At 44.1% G+C, this 7814-nt stretch overlaps 1 non-coding gene across 1 annotated transcript; it reads right to left on the bottom strand.

Moving 5' to 3' along the window:
• Positions 1–474: 474 nt before the first annotated feature.
• Positions 475–576, bottom strand: LOC118020444. Its single transcript, XR_004681882.1, has one exon. It is a non-coding gene; the product is annotated as a U6 spliceosomal RNA (small nuclear RNA).
• Between the last annotated feature and the right edge of the window lie 7238 nt (positions 577–7814).

Genomic DNA, 7814 nt, shown 5'->3' with positions numbered 1-7814 from the left:
TCAGGAGTAGAATTCAGCGATTCATCGTGTAATACCCAGTGCTCATCCCAACAAGTCCCCTCCTCAATGCGCATCACCCATTTAGCCCACTCCCCTCCAGCAACCCTCAGTTCTCTTAAGAGTCTCTTAATGGTGGTTTGCCTCCCGCTCTGTTTTTATCTTATTTTTCTTTCCCTATGTTCATCTACTTTGATTCTTAAATTCCATACATGCAAGACATCATATTTGTCTTTAACTTACTTTGCTTAGCATAATACATTGTAGTTCCATGTTACAAATGCCAAGGTTTCATTCTTTTTGATGGCTAAGTAATATTCCATTATATATACATTCCATTTTATATCTATATAGACACGCACCACATCTTCATTAATGTGCACATTTGGGCTCTTTTCCATAATTTGGCTGTTGATACGCTGGTATAAACATTGGGGTGCACGTACCTCTGGCATTTTTTTATTCTTTGGATAAGCAAAAAATACATAACATTTCATGAGTTTGCTTGTCATTCTTGGGCAGCAGCCATGCTAATTTCTCTTATTTCAATTTTAGTATATGTGCTGTCGAAGCAAGCACTCTATTTTGTACATCCATTAGCAAAATACACCCCAAAGTATCAGAAAAGCCTAAGAGACTATTTTTTATTTCTGAGAACACTTAAATTTTCCATATAAGCTAATGGTAATTGCTTCTTCACTTTACACTCACTATTCAGCTTACAGAGGGTTCCATAGGAATGCAGTGCTTTCAGATAGCAGGGGAGACCTGTAAAAATGATTTTGAAAACCACAGCAAGGAAGAAAGTTGTCTTGTGGTACAGTCTTGATGCCAGTGTTGCAAACAAAACTATGCATTTTTCATGTGTCTTGTGTTGCCCAGCACTTTATGAATGCCTTCACTATGTGTGAAGATTAGATAGCCTGAGTCTCTAAGGCAACCCAGAGAAGCATTCTTTCTGCAGCCCGGGTGCAGGGTGAGAACCTGGCCTTGCAGTCACATGGTGCAAGCATGAGACCTGGGAGAGAAGTCAACACTTCTCTACAGGGGGGAGTGGGGGCAGTGTTGAGCCAAAACAGCAGCAACGGTTTCCTCATCTGCTAACTGCCTTAGTTTTTGACACTTACCTTTGAGCCGGTGCTCCAGCCTTAACAATTAAAATATCTCATCCCTGGGGCGCCTGGGTGGCTCAGATGGTTAAGCGTCTGCCTTCGGCTCAGGTCATGATCCCGGGGTCGTGGGATCGAGCCCCACATCAGGCTCCCTGCTAGGTGGGGAGCCTGCTTCTCCCTCTGCCTCTGCCTCTCTCTCTCTCTTTCACTCTCATGAATAAATAAATAAAACATTTAAAAAAAAAATCTCATCCCTTTATAAGAATATGTGGCTGTAGCAGCGTAAGCACAGGAGAGTGATAAGAAATTAGGTATCCTGTATCGGGCATGTGGTGTGTTCTGTTTTATTCAAAATGAACAAGGTGAGGATGCTTTTCGTGGTTTCTGTTAAAAACATTGTACTAAACGCCTAGGCAGTGCATGGAGGTTAACATATGTAAAGATTGGAAAGGAAACTGGCAGGCAGCATGGATGATACTGGTAACAAACTTGCAGTCAGTTTAAGGATGGATGATGTGTTAGTAAATGGCTAAAACCTATTTGTGTATAATAGCTAGTAAAAAAATTTTATCCGTGGTACTATCAAGGAAATAGATTTAGAACTATACCATTTTGAGGGCTCATGGCAGGCTCACTTGGTACAATATGGAACTCTTGATCTCAGGGTTGTGAGTTTGAGCCCCAGGTAAGGTGTAGAGATTATAATAAAAGTTTTTTTTAAAGCTTATTTGAGAGAGCATGAGCAGGGAGAGAGGGAGAGGGACCAGCAGACTCTCCACTGAGCACAGAGCCCGACCTGGGGCTAAATCCCAGGACCCCTGAGATCATGACAAGGACAGTCGCTTAACAGAGCCACCCAGGTGCCCCATTTAATAACAAAATCTTGTGTGTGTGTGTGTGTGTGTGTGTATACATATACACACCATTTTCAAAATCTGGGCAGAAGCAAAACTATTGAAAGGTATTAAAAGAAAATGGAGGTTTTCATGTTAATGGATATTGAGGCTTGTCAATTCATCTATTCAAATTAAGTTCAATAAAAAATTGAAAAGTTTTGGGTTTTGTTTTTGGGGTTTTTTGTTTTGTTTTTGATGAATCTTAGAAAAGGGAGAAGAGATGTTAGAAGTTTGATGAAAGAAAAATGTAGGGGCGTCTGGCTGGCTTAGTGGAGCGTGCGACTCGATCTTGGGTTGGGAGTTTGAGCCCCACGTTGGGTATAGAGAGTACTTAAAAAAGAAATGTAAAATAGTTGTCTTGGAGAATGGGAAAACAAATGTACCAGGGAAATAAAATTGCCAGGAAGTAGAGCATTGGGTTTAACCAGGACTTCGGCGGCTGAATTCAACAGAAGAAAAGTGCAAAGGTATTAAAAGTGGGCGCAGGGGCGCCTGGGTGGCTCAGTCGTTAAGCGTCTGCCTTCGGCTCAGGTCGTGATCCCAGGGTTCTGGGATCGAGCCCCACATCGGGCCCCCTGCTCCGCGGGGAAGCCTGCTTCTCCCTCTCCTACTCCACCTGCTTGTGTTCCCTCTCTCACTATGTCTGTCTCTGTCAAATAAAATCTTTAAAAATAAATAAAGTGGGCGCAAAGTTACCGTTAACAGTAATGTTCCCAGCATCCTCTCCCCCTGTCCCCACCCAGAGATGGATCCTGATCAGCCAAAGCCAGTACGAGCGTAACATTCTCTGCTGAGTGGAGTTGGTGCGTTACACATTTACTTGGAGTAGAAGTATTGATTGAAGGGGGCTAGAAGAAGGTGAAGTGTGGTGCACCTAGACATGCTTAACCTTGAGATGTGCAGTGACTGGTAATGACAAAGTTTTTGGGTGATGGTCATGTGAGTGGAAGATGGGAGAAGGAAGAAAACATTGGAAGTGAAAATGTCAAAAATAGACCATGCTGTTCAAAGGATTTCTGTGTGTTAAAATTGCTGCAAGTGATGGTAGAAGTAGTGGGCATGAGAAGCTGGTGCTGGTGATTCTGGAGTTAAAAATCTTCAAGAAAGGCTGCTTAGATAATGGATTTAGTCTAAAAGCATGGGCTTCAAAGAAGGTTGAGCTTTTTTTTTTTTTTAAAGACTTTATTTATTTGACAGCAAGAGAGGGAACACAAGCAGGGGGAGTGGGAGAGGGAGAAGCAGGCTTCCCGCGGAGCAGGGAGCCCGATGTGGGACTCGATCCCGGGACCCTGGGACCATGACCTGAGCTGAAGGCAGACGCTTAACGACCGAGCCACCCAGGCGCCCCGGAAGGTTGGGCTTTTGAGGGCTTACGAAGGAGGAAAATGGTTTAGAAGTGGCAGTAGTGTGATCTAGAGGAAACTTAGACCACCACCAGGAACCCTGCTGCTTCTGGTGTTAGGGAAGAAAAGCCTCTGAAAGGGCTCCCAGGCAAGTCTGTCCTAGAGGCCGAATAAGAAAGTGAATGCAAATGTTCGCAGAAGAGGCTGGGGACAGAGTTCCAGATGGCACAGTGGAAGGTTTGGGCAGGGAGCAAACATGGGTCAGATTTGTGGAGTTGGAGAGAGCGAATTGCTGACCGGGGGGAGCTTGAACATCTGGTAGGGACAGTTTAACCAGAAAGTGTCACACAGGACAGGCTTAGTGCTGAGGTTCTGCTAGTGGAAGGGTTAATCTGACACTTAGAGGGGTTAGGTTGACTTGTGGCTGGGGAAAGAGCAATCAGATTAGGAACTCAGCCTCTCGCTTCTCTGAGTGGTACTACAGGTAGAGGAGGGCTTGTTTATATACCTTCAGTCTGGCCGCCTGTTTATAAAGCTACAAATAATTAAAGTGAGTAGACTGTTAACCTGCACCATATTCACATCTTTTTTTTTTTTAAGATTTTATTTATTTGAGGGGCACCTGGGGGGCTCAGTCATTAAGCATCTGCCTTCGGCTCAGGTCATGGTCCCAGGGTCCTGGGATCGAGTCCCGCATCCGGCTCCCTGCTCTGCAGGAAGCCTGCTTCTCCCTCTCCCGCTCCCCCTGCTTGTGTTTCCTCTCTCACTGTGTTTCTGTCAAATAAATAAAATCTTAAAAAAAAAAAAGTGTTTTTTTTGAAAGAGAGAGCATGAGAGCGGGGAGGGTCAGAGGGAGAAGCAGACTCCCAGCTGAGCAGGGAGCCCGATGTGGGACTCGATCCCAGGACTCCAGGATCATGACCTGTGCCGAAGGCAGTCAACTAACCAACTGAGCCATCCAGGTGATGTTTTAGCACCTCTTCTAGGCTTAGGCAGCTAGCTCTACCACCCTCCTGCGCTTTAATTCCTCTGTGCTGAGGAGCTGATAGGGAACCTGGATTATCTTTAAGTAAAATGATTTTCATTTTAGAAATAATACTCAGGGTGGGGGGGGGGCGGGGAACCAGTTTGACCAGAAAAGAAGTGACCAATGTGGACACTGTTGCAGAAGTCCAGTTAAATGATGAAACCTGTATCCTAGATCTGGCAGTTGGGAAGAAGGTCAAATTTGAGATATTTTCAGGAAGGGAGCTGACTGAGCTATGTGACTACCTGGATGTGGGGATGAGGAAGAGGAGAAAATCCAGCATGATTGCAGGACACTGACGCAGGTGGTGCCATTTGCTGGAATAGAGAATGCACAAAGGGATGGGATTTTTTCAGTTTGAAATGTCTGGTGTTTGAGGTGCCTATGGGGAATCTATTTGGGAAGCAGATTTGGAACTAAGGAGTGAGGTGTAAGCTGAGGTGAATGCTTGACACTCAGGTGGCTTTTTGAAAGCTGTAGTCATGGATGAAATCCTATCAGTCAAGGAGCGTCACTTTGGGAACAAGACCAAGGATGTAAAAGTGATGGCCAGAAAGAGATGTAAAAAGAAAGGGAGGGCATCACAATCCTAGAGCACAAAATAGGAAATTATTCATTTGGCATCAAAACCAAGAAGTCCAAGAAGGTTAAGGTGGGCAAGTGTCCACTGGGCTCAGCAACAAGGAGACTACTAGCAAGAGCAGCAGTGGAAACGGTGGGTGGACCCCAGGCTGCAGCAGAAGCAGGTTGAAGGGCTGATGTTCCCACAGCCTCCCATCCCAGTAACAGCCAGCCCAGCCTTCTAGGTCCCAGCCGCAACCCTGAGAGTCCATCCTGACTTCATCTTTTTTTCTCACACTCCACATCCAATGAGTCTACAAATCCTGTTGATTCTGCCTTTGAAACAGAGCCTGACCACTTCTCACCAACTCCCCCAGCATGGGTCTAGGCCTCTGCATCTCACCTGGATTATCAGTCTCCTAGATGAACTCCCTGCTACCCTACTTTCCACCCTCCATCTCTCTGCTGTAGTCAGTTTTCAATATAGCAGCCAGGGTCACTTCAGCAGAAGCCTCCAGAGGCTTCCAGTCTCACTGGAGCAGAAGCCTGCTTCCTACAGGAAGCTTCACAATGTACCCCCACCTGTCTCCCATTTTCTCTGCTCTACCCCTGCTTTCCTCCAACCTCAGAAGCTGCCTTTTCCAGACACACCCCAATCTCAAGGCTTTTCCCTCTTGATGGGAAGACAGTTTCCCCAGTGAAACCAATGGCTATCTCTCTCAGTTCTTTCAAGTCTTTAACTAGGGAGGCCTTCCCTGACCACTGTTTAAAATAGCAGCCCCTCCCCATGGCCAGATCTCCCAACCTCCGTACCTGCTGGACTTTTCTCCGTGCATATCCTCATCTGCTAATTCTGTACTTCCTTGTTACTCTTAGTGTTTGAGATTTTTGTTTTGTTCACTGCTGCTGTATCCCAGCATCTGCAGCAGGGCTAAAAGAGTAGAGCGAGAGGTCAAAAAATACGTTGAAATGGGATGAAGAAAGTGAAGGCTGCCTCTGGAAGGGCAGGTTTGTTAGTGTGACCATGTAATTTACATATTAGCCAAATAGGATGCTCTAGGGAGTGAAGGGATGTGGTTATCAGTTATACTGGGCTGAAAGGACTACCCTGGGCAACATGGACGTTCTGGTCACTCTAAAGATAGATAAATTGGAGGGAAGGGTTTTTTAGAATGAGACATGTTTGTAGGAGGGAAAAAGGAGCCAACCAAGAAGACAGCTTTAGGGTAAGCTTCGGCAAAAGGGTAAGCTTTAGGGTAAGCTTCGACAAAAGTCCTCATTTTATCATGTGCATAAAATGTAATTTTCATAAATCATTTGAGACACCAGGAGGGAAAGTAGTTTGGAGTCAGAAAACCTGAGTTGGAGTTCTGTCAATGAAACTTGACCTTCCAGAGCCTTGGTATGGAGCTACCACATAAAAGTCAGTACTGAACTTTGAAGTAGCTCTTAAAGTAAGATGTAGGGACCATCCACAAGAAAATGAACAGATTTTCTTGGATCCCACCTTCAAACTGCCAAATCCAAGTGCATGGGAAGAGCCTCAGAATGAGCCTTTTATATCTTTAGAGATAACAGAAATTATTTCTTGAAGTTCTTGTGAGGATTAGGTAAGACCTGACATTTGGTTAGTGCTCAGTAAATGTTGGCTGTTACTATTACAGGAATATTGTAAGGATCAACTGAGATAATAGTTGTGAACATTGTAAACTGAAATGATGGGGAGCCTGCTTCTCCCTCTACCTCTACCCCTGCTTGTTCTCACTCTCTCTCTCTGACAAATAAATAAATAAAATCTTAAAAAATAAAGTGCTAAAGAAAAAACCATAAACCAAAAATCCTATATCTGGAAAATCACAAAAATAAGTTCCATATGATTCCACTTATGTGAGGTACTTAGAGTAGTCAAACTAGAGGCAGAGAATAGAATGGCAGAAATGGGGAGTTATCATTTAATGGACATAGAGTTTCAGTTTTGTAAGAAGGAAAGAATTTTGGAGATGAATGGTAGTGATGGTTGCACAGCAATATTGATGTACTTAATGTCACTGAACTGTGTGCTTTGAAGTGGTAATTAAGATGGTAGGTTTTATGTGTTTTTTTTTTTTTAAACTTTATTCATTTGAGAGAGAAAGAGCACAAGCAGGGGGAGTGGAAGGCAGAGTGAGAAGCAGCCTCCCCACTGAGCAGGGAGCCCGATGCAGGACTTGATCCCAGGACACTGAGATCATGACCTGAGCTGAAAGCAGTTGCCTAACCATCTGAGCCACCCAGGCGCCCCAATTTTATGTGTATTTTACCACATTAAAAAAATTGGGGAAAAAATGATGGGAAAGATATTGAATAAAGATGTAAGAAAGAAAGAGTACATTGGAAACAAAACATTTTAGGGTCTTGCAGTGGTTGTCAGTTTTATAGAAAAAGAAGTTAGATGTCCAAGGAAGAAAAACTAGTAGAAACAACTGATACTTAAAGGCCATTTTATGAGTCTTTGTCATTTGTATAACGTCTTTTCCATTTTTGTGAAAATATCATATAACAAGGTTCATGTGCTTATTGGATAATTTTTGGAATGCATATTTAAATTAAAAACTTGGGGGCACCTGGGTGGCTCAGTCAGTTAAACGTCTGCCTTCAGCTGGGGTCGTGATCTCAGGGTCGTGGGATCGAGTCCCACATCAGGCTCCCTGCTCATCAGGGAGTCTGCTTCTCCCTCTCCCTCTGCCACTCCCCCTGCTGTGCTCTCTCGCTCTATCTCTCAAATAAAGTCTTTTTTAAAGATAAATTAATTAAAAATTTTTAGGGACTCCTGGCTGGCTTAGTTGGTGGAGCATGTGACTCTTGATCTTGGGGTCATGAGTTGAAGCCCCACATTGGG

The sequence above is a fragment of the Mirounga leonina genome, unplaced genomic scaffold, assembly GCF_011800145.1.
Source record: "Mirounga leonina isolate KUSES-001 unplaced genomic scaffold, KU_Mleo_1.0 Mir_173, whole genome shotgun sequence".
In the NCBI taxonomy this organism is placed as follows: Eukaryota; Metazoa; Chordata; class Mammalia; order Carnivora; family Phocidae; genus Mirounga; species Mirounga leonina.
This window is presented reverse-complemented; position numbering and strand designations above follow the sequence as displayed.